General features: G+C 34.2%; 1 protein-coding gene across 4 annotated transcripts in view; it reads right to left on the reverse strand.

The window, feature by feature from the left end:
- Nucleotides 1-12037, reverse strand: part of LOC115451006 — a 102683-nt gene that overhangs the window by 89669 nt on the left and 977 nt on the right. The window lies entirely within an intron of this gene.

A 12037-nucleotide genomic window follows, 5' to 3' on the forward strand; every position in this document is an offset into this window, starting at 1 on the left:
TTTATTAGAAAAAACTTCTTCACGCGGGCGAAGCCGTTCGTTGCTCGTTAGATAGAAGGCGGCTAGATAAAAAAGTCAGTGTTATAATAGTAATGGTAGAGAAATACTGTCCACAAGCCGTCAAAAGCTGAATTGGCTTTGAGTTGCTATTTACTTGAATTTTGTGTGGTTTTTATCTTCCATCTATACTGGTATTAGACTTTTCATCACAATATAAAGCATTAGCAAAAAAATGCAATTAAATTTAAATAAAGCATTAAAAGCAAAATATCTTAGGGTGTAATATTTTGTCCTCAGACACATTAATTCTCTTTGTATAATGGCGACCTTTCTGTTCCTTGCTAAGGACGTTTGTAAGTAAATCAGACTAGAGCGACGATCGTATTTCACACAGCTTAGAATAAAATGGTTGATAAACGCTACAGCGGGACAACGTCTATACAATAATTCATCGTAATACAAAAAGTACGAACTTTCTGATAACAATACAACGGTAAATACACTCGAGACGAGCGAATTACGACCCCATCACATTGTAATAACGGTTACGGGCATTGTAAACTAAGTTGGCAGATTGTACAGGGCCGTCACGCGATCCCTATATTGGTGGAACAAAAATAACATTATTAAACATGGAACCAAGCTCGAAATTATGATCACGGAGTGTTCAATCATATTACTGTTGCTGTAATAAATTTTGCCCGGTTCGTGATCGTTTTTGGGTAATTTCAGTGTTGAGTTATACAATAAATCTTGGGTGTGGTGTGGTCGTGCGACGGATTTCTAGACATTTACTTAGTTTGTAGGTCGTGCAGGATATTGGGTGTACAATATGCACGACGGCGTCCTTTCAATGGACGGAGTCCTATGGGTCGATATTTGCAGACAGTGTTTGCCGGTTGATATTTTGTTCATGTATCTATTATACTGGATTACTTATTGATTTTTTAAAAATGTTGTCTCAATTGAACAAATTCTTAAAACTAAAGGACACACACACCCTTCTTAAAATAACCCAAGAGCATACAAAATGATACGTTTATTTTGCAACTCGTTTTGATTTAGTGGAAGCAAAATACATACGAGTGGAAATGCGCTAGCAGATGACAGACTACGTTCCGGCTCTAATCGGATACCGATACTGACTGTCAAATAAGACAATGCTGGATAACAATCTTTTAACAAAAGTTGTCATCTACGGTCAACCTCGAACTCAAATATTACAAGTTTAAATAACTTTATTTAACATTTTTAATGTTTTTTAAATTATATTTTTATTAAATGTACCACGTCTGTTGTGGTTACGAATAAAATTGAAAAGAACTGGCTTAATTATTTGTTTGTTACCAACGAAAACATGTTTATAGAATGGAATATTTTCTGAATTTTATGTCGATCCCAATTTATAAACTGAACCACGTTCCATCCAATGCAACACTAGAAAACTGAGTTATAAAATAAAACGTGTCACTTGCGCTGACGTGCTCGGCGAAATCGAAGAAATCTCACGGGTGCATGCCACTGGGATCCGGTGTGAGATTCTTATTCCGTTTGTTTGTTTATGGTGTAATTCACTTCTTTACGGACGACAGTTTTTGTCTTCTACGGCTCTTAACCTTTGCCCCAGTTGACTATCTTCCCAGCTGCTTTACTTTAATCGCCATAATATTAATATTTGGAACTATTAACAACGGTATAATATGTTCGTTTCGACTAATGTAATTTTGATCTTTTGTTGTTACGATAAATTTTGGTACCATAATATTATAATATTTTATTGCCAGAAGAGGAACGTGTTTGTAGTATTTAGTAAAATAATCTTTTTTATTCTACCTACCCCAGTATCACTGAAATTTAGGTTAGTATATATACCCAGAACTCTTTCACCCACGTTGTAGTAGCGAATTGTGCAAAACAAATTACTGATAACAAAAAGTTTGGACAAACATTTTTCAAAAACGAAATCGACAATCCCGACGCACGTATGTAGGTACTCCATTCTGCATTGAATAGTAGGTGCTCGATATTCTGAATCCATCACTGTGCCAAGTTGACCGAATTGTTCAGATTGATCGAGCACCAGACATTTTAATGAATCTACCCGAAAATATTAGAAATCAGAATGCTCTAAAATGTTTGTGGAATATTTGTTCGTATTGTGAAATAGAAAAACATTTTTTGTTATTCCAATGTTTATTTCCATCGTAGAATAATTTAGTGGGAACGGCTTTAGATAATGATTTGTTGAATAGTTTATTTGGATATTTATGGATTGTTTCAAGTTGATTATTGTATTATTAAAATAATAACTTCGTTACACCATTGCGTATTTATGACCAGGGATAATTATAAGCGATCATAACTAACACTTAAATGTACTTACATTAATAAGCTAAGTCACATATATATGTACTTAAGCTAAGCAATAAAATACAGCACGTTAAAAACAAAACCCGAATAAAAAACATAAATTTTGTACACATTCGAAATCTAAACCCAAACATATGTCAAATAAACTACAAACTATGCTACCTAAATCCACTATAACTTCCAAATGGATCACATTCCCCCAAACACCTTTATGGCTTAATTGGTTTTTAAACCACGCTCGTTTCAATGGACGCCACAATCCGTGGGGAGAAAAAAACTATTGTGTGCCAAAATGGGCAGGTAAGCTCGGGCTAGTCCCGAATCAGTATAAAGAAGGCTCGTATTTTGTGCCATTTCATGCTCCTCTGTTCCCATTGACGTTGTCAAAACGGGACCAGGACAATCCTAATGCTCTCGCTTCTTATAAATCGGATGTTTTATGTTTATTGGTCTATACGAATAGTTTTTGTGTATTAGTTTGGTATTTGTGTTTATATTGAGTTAAATCATAGTTATGTTTTTAGTTCTATATCTATAGTATAAAAAACAAAGCACGCATTTATCTCCGAAGGAGTAAGCAGAGTTGCATACACTCACAAATTCCCGACTCCTAGCTCTTACTGAGCAGAAAAACACAATATTCTCCACTTCGGGATTCAAACCCTCGACCTCAGAGCAATAGTTGTACCAATACAACTAGGCCTCCCAGGCAGCTCATAGTATGGCTCATAGTATCAGTTTAAAATAAAATCATCTTTCTTTGATAATACCTCAGTTAATGACAGATTTTAAGTTATAAAAATATGTTAACTAACGTCTAATTAAATTATTTCAGCCATTGCGCCTGACAAAACATAAACAATACGAAATACAGCTTTCTTTTTTATTTATCATCTAATAAAATCCACTTAAAAGTCTCAAAACAGCTTCAACAGTGAGAGGCTCATAACTTTACTCTGTCTAAATAAATATAAAGACATATTTTATAACACTTAAGATGCACTTCTTTTATTCAAGCCAGGTGTACCTTTTGTTCTGGGTAGCAGGGTTTATTTTTAAAAAAAAATATCGTGGGAGTCGCAGGTGTAAGTTTTAAACATAAAGTTCAGCTCTACAAAATATTTTTATAAGTTCATAAATATTTGTCTATGTTAATATTGTAAAAACGTGAAATTTGTAAGTTTGTATGTAGAGGCTTCTCTCTGAAACTATTGATCTGATTGAATTCTTTTACTATTAGGAAGTTAAATTATCTCTGAGTGTTATAAGTTTTTTTTTATCATTGGTGTACTTTTACCTCGGAACTTTATCACCAGTCGCGGGTAAAACCTTGTTTTGAATATATAATAGAGTTGTCAATATGATTTTGAATTCAATTTTTGTTGAATAAAGTTGGTTATTAATTGAAACATGTTTTTATTATAGCGTTGATAGATCTCCCCTTGTTTTAGGGAACGTTTCGAAGCTAATTTTATTGCACATCATTGCGCGTGAAATATCTCCATTAAGAAGTTATATCGTGGGGGTTGCACGTCGGATGCGAATAAAGAGTTAATATTTGAATGCGTTTAAAATTTATAGCATTTTGAAATTACATAATTGTTTTAGCGAGTTAACGCTCTTTGCAGTTATTTAAACAGTGTATAACTTGCTCGTAAAAATATGAACTGAGCAAAAAATATAAAATGTGATATTAAAATATTTTCGTAATCACATGCCTATCAAAGGGTAAGCAGATCTCTGTAAAGTCATTATCATGCTCCGATTGGGAGACAGGAAGAGCTTATTGTTATGTAGGAATAACATTCCGCCTTTCGATAAATTTATGTTTTTAGTTTATTAAACAAATATTATTATTTTATGATATCGTATTCTGACCACATTTTTTCATTGCAAAATAGCACTTAATACAATAAAAATGTATAATATTCTTTATATTTATATCAGGCACATATTTCTTATACTAAAAATGTATATTCTGTGCGTTCATTTCAAATACTTAAATGTACGTATGTATCAAATATAGCTAAAGCAATTTCAACAACTTAAACCGAAACAAAGCTATGTAGAAAGTTTTCGAAGTAGAGTTTAACTATACATAGTTGCAAGGTATGTAATAAGATTGCAATAAAACAGAACACCGGCAGGTCGCAATCCATTCGGAAGTAAGTCGGTCAAACGCGCCGAGTGAGATGTGGCTGCGAAACGCTATTGAGCCTAGCCTACAGTTACTGGAATAGTTGTACCTTGTCCATAGAGGATAGAATGATATTCATTGGGAAACATTCTTGCTGTTTCGTGGCGTAATTTTGATTTGTTTTTATTTTGGCAGTTATTTTTCGAAATATATTTAAATATATTAAGCAGTGTCTATATATTTTTTTATTGCTTTGAATGTCGGGACGAGTTTGCCGTTCGCATGATGGTAAGCGATACGATCGCCCATAAACTGTAGAACATCCAATACTTTGAAATATAAAGTATTATTTGGTATTACATCGTGCTCGCCATCCTGAGACTTCAGATGTTAAGTCTTATTATGTCTAGTAGTTACACTGGTTACAATTTTCTTCAAACCAGAACACAACAGTGACTACACACTTTGGCGTCAGAAATAGAGAACCCAATTAAAGTGAGCATGCAATTATATACTGTCCCACTGTTGGGCATCAGCCTCCTCTACTACTGAGAGGAATTAGGCCGTAGTCCACCACGCTGGCCCAGTGCGGATTGGTAGACTTCATATACCCTAAAAATTCCTATAGAGAATTTTTTAGGTATGCAGGTTTCTTCACGATGTTTTCCTTCACCGTTAAAGCCAGAGATAATACATATAATATTAGAAAGGTCAGAGGTATGTGGCCTTATGATTTGGACCTGCGGACATTCGTTTCGGCACTCAGTTCCACTCCCAATTAGGTCATCGTCGCGTTTATAAAATCTGCATAGCGGTTTTCATACTACAGTTTATTTTTGTTTTGCGCCGGACATATTCTATCATTCGTAAATACTAAAAATACATTTATTTAAGTGATTTTTAATTACTAAATGAAGTTCCCATCTGTAGTCGTTTTAGCGAGTCACGTTATAATGGCGGGTGTCAGGCGACGCGCGTCAATCAACTTATTGATGGCACGGTGATATTAAAGCTTGAACATTTGTCGAAGATTGGCTTTCTTGATCGGAGAACAGTTCTTATATTAGTATGATATTCGTATTAAAACAATATGTTATTGTATGAAATTTATTTACACGTACTATACTATACAGTGCGATATAGTCAATGTTAGTTATCAACAGGTGTTACGACTGACAGCATGTCTTGATCTTTTAAGATTGTTAATAACATTTTATACCTTACTAGTTTAGAAATAGCAAACAAATCCCCGCAATAACTAATTGCAAATATTTTAAATTACGCTTCTGATTTGATTGTTTCTGACGTTCGGGGTAATTCCACCCACATTACAATGCATGAGGAGAATATTAAGTATCATTTTTACTTGAGTTTATTTCAATAAATGAGTTTCTCATTTGTTGCCATTTATGCCATGCCACGTGACAGTGACAGCTGTCAGGCCAGACGCGGGCGCTCGCGTCAATCAAGCGCTTGGCAGAACATCCAACACAAGGGGCGAATGAGATGTACCAAATAGCTTGACGTTGAATTTTCTTGCTAGATAGATTTGTTTTACTTAGACTGCTTGTTATGGAGTATTCTTATTTTCGAATGTTAGATTTTCAGATTTTTATTTATCTATCATAATAGTCATAGAACGATTAGTAAAATGGGACTTTTACTTGTCATTTACGAAATATTACTTCAACGAAGACAATCGATTGATTAATATTTATTTTATGTAATTTCCATAAGTAGTTACATTGTCATTGCTTTATGATCGCTATATCCTTTATTTACGCCACATTTTGCATTAAACGTCACGAACAAGAGAATTACATCCAATTTCAGTATCATTTACGTTGCAGCAATCAACATGTCAAATTGTCAGAGCATTTATATGAGTCACTCAATCCAGTATATTTCGTAAAACATCGGAGTTCTTCGTCATTTCCGTCTCGATTTGTGTAATATATTCTAGATCTTACGCATTGAACATACGATTCATATTTAAAGTATCTTATATGTATTCAATTTAACTTGTTATATTCAAACGCTTTGTATGTAAACTCAGTCTTGCAATGGTTTGTTAGTTGGTAAAGTTAACTGTCAATAACTAAGAAGTTACTATTGTACCATCCTATATCAGCGTTGCTTTTGAAAGTAGTACAAGAGTTTTCATAGTGTTACCACTAGAGGTCTCCGTGTTTTGTTAGGAGTTTGTTTAAATTTCCTTTTTAATATAAATTATAACAATATAACTTCAATATTTATTTTTACAAGCACGATAAAATGACCCCACTGCACGTGATGGTAAGCGGATTGGAGTCCAAATAGAATATCGATTGACGACAGATGATTATCTCTCGCTAGTCGACACAATTATGGCGGCTTGCTTGAACCGGATATTAATAGGCTACAATGACGGGTTTTAACAGCTTATGTTCGGTGTTCGCTACGGCCTAATATAAAATATATCCATAAATATAACCAGCAAATAATTATGTACAAAATGCTTTATCTTGATTTTGCTTGTTAGGTGGTTAAAGCCCGTTCTCATGACCGTCTCGTGTCGGTGAAATTTCAAAGCCAATATTTGGTATATTGCAGCAAAAATTATATTTTAAGAAAAAAAAACAATAAAACTCTTATAATTATTCACGTCTGTTTAATTGGTATGTATGATACAAAATTACCATAAACTAATAAACTTGAGGTCAGTAATAGTTAATATTACTAGACAAACAGTACCTACCCTTGTAATACTTTTGTCAAACATATCTATTGTTAGTGGCACCGCAATATATTACTATATTTAATTTGTTTATTTAACTATTTGCTCAGGGACCTTTCCTAAATGGCCGCCGTTCCCTGCCATGTCCGTTGAGCAGTCAATATTTATTGCATCGTTTTTTATGTGTTTCCCATGGTGTAATGGTGGCATAAATTTTATGTTACCGATACATTTTTATAATTATCGTGGGATTGTGGCATCTCTAAATCGAGATGATTGGTCGATAAAAACTGTTATTGTTCAATAAATCTTGATGGTGCGTGTCTTCTGATCGGATGTATGTTTGATTTATATGTTGCGATGAAATTTAACTTTGTATAAACAATTCTAAGATCGTAGTGATTTATTGCTGTCTTTCTTCGTTTTGAGTCAGTGTTAAAGTTTTTCGATGCTGACAATTTTGATATTTATGCTACGTATTTAAGTTATATTATCGAATTTGATTTTTCGAAGAGGTCATTGACTATAAGTCGTGTGTTACAATTTATTTGGCTTGTTTAATTTCAGACGTCATTGAACAATAAAATTTCATAACTTTTTCACGACTCTTCGAAACTAATAAAATCTGTTCCTCGTGCGATTCACACTTCGACTTTACACAGTTTTGATTGTTTGATAATAATATACAGTAGTCATTTTTATGGGAAACCTTGTTATATTGAGTTACGTATACTTGAAAATATGTCACGATGTTTTAATAAAGCATATTTGTATCTTAGTAGTACAATGTATTATATCTGTTTTGTGTTCCAAATCCTACTAATACAAATGCGAAAGTTTGTGAGGATGGATGTATGTATGTGTGTTCCTCTTTCACGAAAAATCTACTTAACGGATTTGGATGAAACTTTACGGTAATATTGGGTATACATTAGAATAACACATACGCTACAATTTATAATGATTTTGTGTAATTTGGTCATAATATAACGATACATATCAAGAAAGTCAAAAAATTATCCCGAAAAACTCCTTCACGCGGGCTAAGCCGCGAGCAAAAGCTACTAAATAAATAACGGTAAATTGCCATATACAGGTAAAGTTGTCAAATACGGAGACATTTGATTTAAATTCTATCAGGCTGTTCCATTGACTCGTCAGTTGTTTCTAACCGCAATAATCTGCAGTTACGATTTAAACTTCACCTGCCAGTCTCCAATCACAAATGACGTGACAACTGGGCCCTTATTCTGTATGATAGTGTAAACGCGTAACGCGGCCGTGTCATGTTATATTCGAGAAATGTGCGTGGAATGGTATTCTGTAAGCCAAATTTCTATAGTCCTAAACATGATGCGTTGTGTTACGTGCTTGTTACGCACTGTCAAAATAACGTGCGGGATAGAGAATAACGCCCCTGGGACCAGGACAACTTTTTCGCATGAACTGTCGACGTAATTGTATAGAGATTACATTTTTGTGTATTATTTTCGGCCTTATTTGTTTGAGTTGTTTTTTTATTGAACTAATTTGTATGTATAAGTAATAATTGGTATTAAGTTTTGTAACTCTAATTAAATTACTTATAATATTCTCGCATACACAGACTCATGCCTTTTATCCCCGAAGGGGTAGGTAGAGACGCAACTCTTGCATCCACTTTCATCGTGCGTTTTCCTTCCCATGATGTAATAGGGGCAAGCTTATCCCGATTTTGGGCACAAATTCCAGCTTTCGACGCGATACTGAGTAGAAAAACTAAATATACCTTTCTCCAACTCGGAGAACCAGAGATCTCAGCACCGCAGTCATACCGTGATGTAAATACGCCACTGAAGCGGTAATATTATTTTAATTTTAGTTTTACGTTAGAATTGGAATTTGCCAAACGAAAAAGAACAAGTAAACAAGAGCAGAATGTATTTCTAATTATAGCCAAAAGAAGCGTAGAACATAATGTAATCTATAGTCTTCAATATGCGTGAAAATGACAGTAACGAGTCTTGAATATAAATGCTATTGTGAGAAAACAATTTGGTATTTGATTGACAGAAGACCGTAAACACAGCGTTCTAATTGCCATTTTAGGAATCATTCGTCACGATCTTTTATTAACTTCTGGGAATAACTCAAATGTGAGTGACTCAATGTTATCATAAGATCTTAGAAGTTAACTACGCTGGCTTGTTCTTCAACTGGAACACTACTTGCATACTACTTGGTACAGAATTACAGTGGTGTCAACTGAGCTCGTACAGGGTAACACCTAATATAATTTGCATTTTAATATTTCATTGCTAAGCTCGTTATTTCTAACGATTGTATTACTAACCCTCATTCCCCATTCGCCCTTAATTTGTCAAAGTTTAAGTGCCCCGAGTTGAAAATGTTTTTGTACTTGGCTCATGTCCATGTTTTATTGACCAGGCTAGAGTGAGACAAAGTATGAGAACATTTGACACGGCGAATGAGAATAAAAACCGATCTGAAGATTTATATTGGTTGGTCTGACTCCACGAATGTCCGTTGAGTAAATATTCCCGCTACGAGCTCTCCCTCAGCAGTTGTGTGCGAGCTCATATTGTGTTCCAGTTTGAGAGACATGGCCAGTGTAATGACTGGGCATTATGACGTGTGGTATTGAAGATTCAATGGTATTCAAAGTTCTGTGTGGTTTGAGATCTGGATACGAATTATGGCAATCTGTGTGGAAAGGGAGAAAAGTCAACTCCCTTTGCTGAAAATGTTCTTTAGATGGATTGGTAGCCATATCGGCTTACGTAGGCCTCGCTTGGGTCGTGTTTGAGGCTTGAAAATGATGATGTCTTGGTAGATATCGGGTTGGTTATTGTCTAATATATCTCTTGTATAGAAGAAGGGTACGGCATGGTTTAACTTGGTACTCAGGATGTTGAATGGCAACCTGAAATACCCTCTCAGCACTCAGGGCAAAAGTAGGAATTAAAAGACATCTTCCTATATAAAAGACTCGGCACTCACAATCAGTCGGACTTCCACGCCTCCTCGTTCATTTATATAAAAAAACTTAACTAAACAAATCTAATTTTCAAAATATTACGTATCGAGGCCGCTTCTTCAAATACCATTACTTTTATTCTCTTGCGAATGAATTCAGCGCACAGTTCGTACAATTAAATCATCGTTTACATTCTTTTTATTGCCAGCAATATAGATTGAATACAGATACCATTATGAAATAGATTAAATCTCGATTCACAAAAACTCAACTCATGCTGCGTCGATAACGCATCTCAATAAGATAATCTACATTTCACAAGATGAGCCAGTACAAAGGAACCGGATTCTTAGTACATAGCGGACCGGTCGAAACGTTGATAACTTCCGTACCACAAGAAATAAGTCGTAGACTAGTTTTCTTGTTCTTATTTCAGTTCGGTTCACATGCCCCGGCTTTTATTCTTTTTGGCGTACAACTCTCCAGACGTATTGGTTTTTCTTAACGGATTATTTTTATTAGTAGTTGTTTATTATCGGATGTATTGTGGGACTCGGATCAAATTTAGGTTTTGACAGTATAATTTCGGGGAATTGTGTAATATTGTTCTAGTTTGGTTACGTATAAATTAATTTATACGATAGTATTTGTTATTTTCCACCGATAATATATTTTTTAATTACAATATTTCAATAATTAATAAACGCTCCAAAATGTATTGTTATAGGATTTGTGCAATATGATAGTGTTCCTACCTATTATGTTACATAATTTATTGTTTTTAAGGTCCATATTGATTTGTATGTTATCAAAGCATCAAGAATATGATGTCCCGCTGTAATTTTTTTTTATAAAACCTTATTACAATTCAGCTGTCTTTCTTATGAATGGACATACTATGGAATCATAACATGAGTTTTACTATCCACCTGTCAGAAAAGCCGTAAGAAGCGTGCCAATAACATTGAATTATATTTTATAACCCAGCCTAGGCTTTTAGGATATCTATAAAATTTGGGACCTAGGTCATATAGGATACTAAATATTTGACATACGACCAGACACATAGGTATTTGGGCTGTGAAGTATCCATGAATGTAATTTTATTTGTTGTTTATATGGAGTTATTTTGTATTGGAATTTTAGCCAACAGTAGGAGGCATTCCAAAGCCCTAGTGTAGTTTTGTAATGCCGTATCACAAACTTCGAATTATAAAGAGAATACGGCTTGGCCATCATTGGCGCAGGGTGGATATACCCAGATTCTTGCTTCTTTCATAATTTATGTAAAATCAAACTATCATTAAAATGATTTGCAGACTACATTCATGAATATTAGTACATATATGTCGTGTCGGGTCTCCTTTCAGAGGCATTCACCCTTCGCCACTATTGGCCATATTACATGTAGGGAATTTAAGTTACTATTTGTCAATGATAACTCATTACGAACCCATCTTTCCTAAATTACGCAGCTAATCTTTCCTAAATTTGTTTAATTATTATTATCCGTAGATTAGTGAATGTTTATAGAATTGTCCGCGCTTACATAATTTATAAGGTGTTAATAAATAAAATGAAAATATATCACTAATGGTTCGGTAGAGCATCAAGCTAAAATATTCATGGTAGTAACGATATTTATTCTTATGTTAGTGCATATTTGATATGCCTGTTGGAAAATAGATCTTGTTTGACACTATTTAAAGTTGAGCTATTCTTGACTATACAAATTGTAAGTAGATATGATTTTTTTTTACTATTATAAGATGTACTCAACAAAGGCTGATCAAATAACCTATGCTTTTATTTTGTAATCATTTGTAATGAGACTTAC

The sequence above is a fragment of the Manduca sexta genome, chromosome 26, assembly GCF_014839805.1.
Source record: "Manduca sexta isolate Smith_Timp_Sample1 chromosome 26, JHU_Msex_v1.0, whole genome shotgun sequence".
Lineage (NCBI taxonomy): Eukaryota > Metazoa > Arthropoda > Insecta > Lepidoptera > Sphingidae > Manduca > Manduca sexta.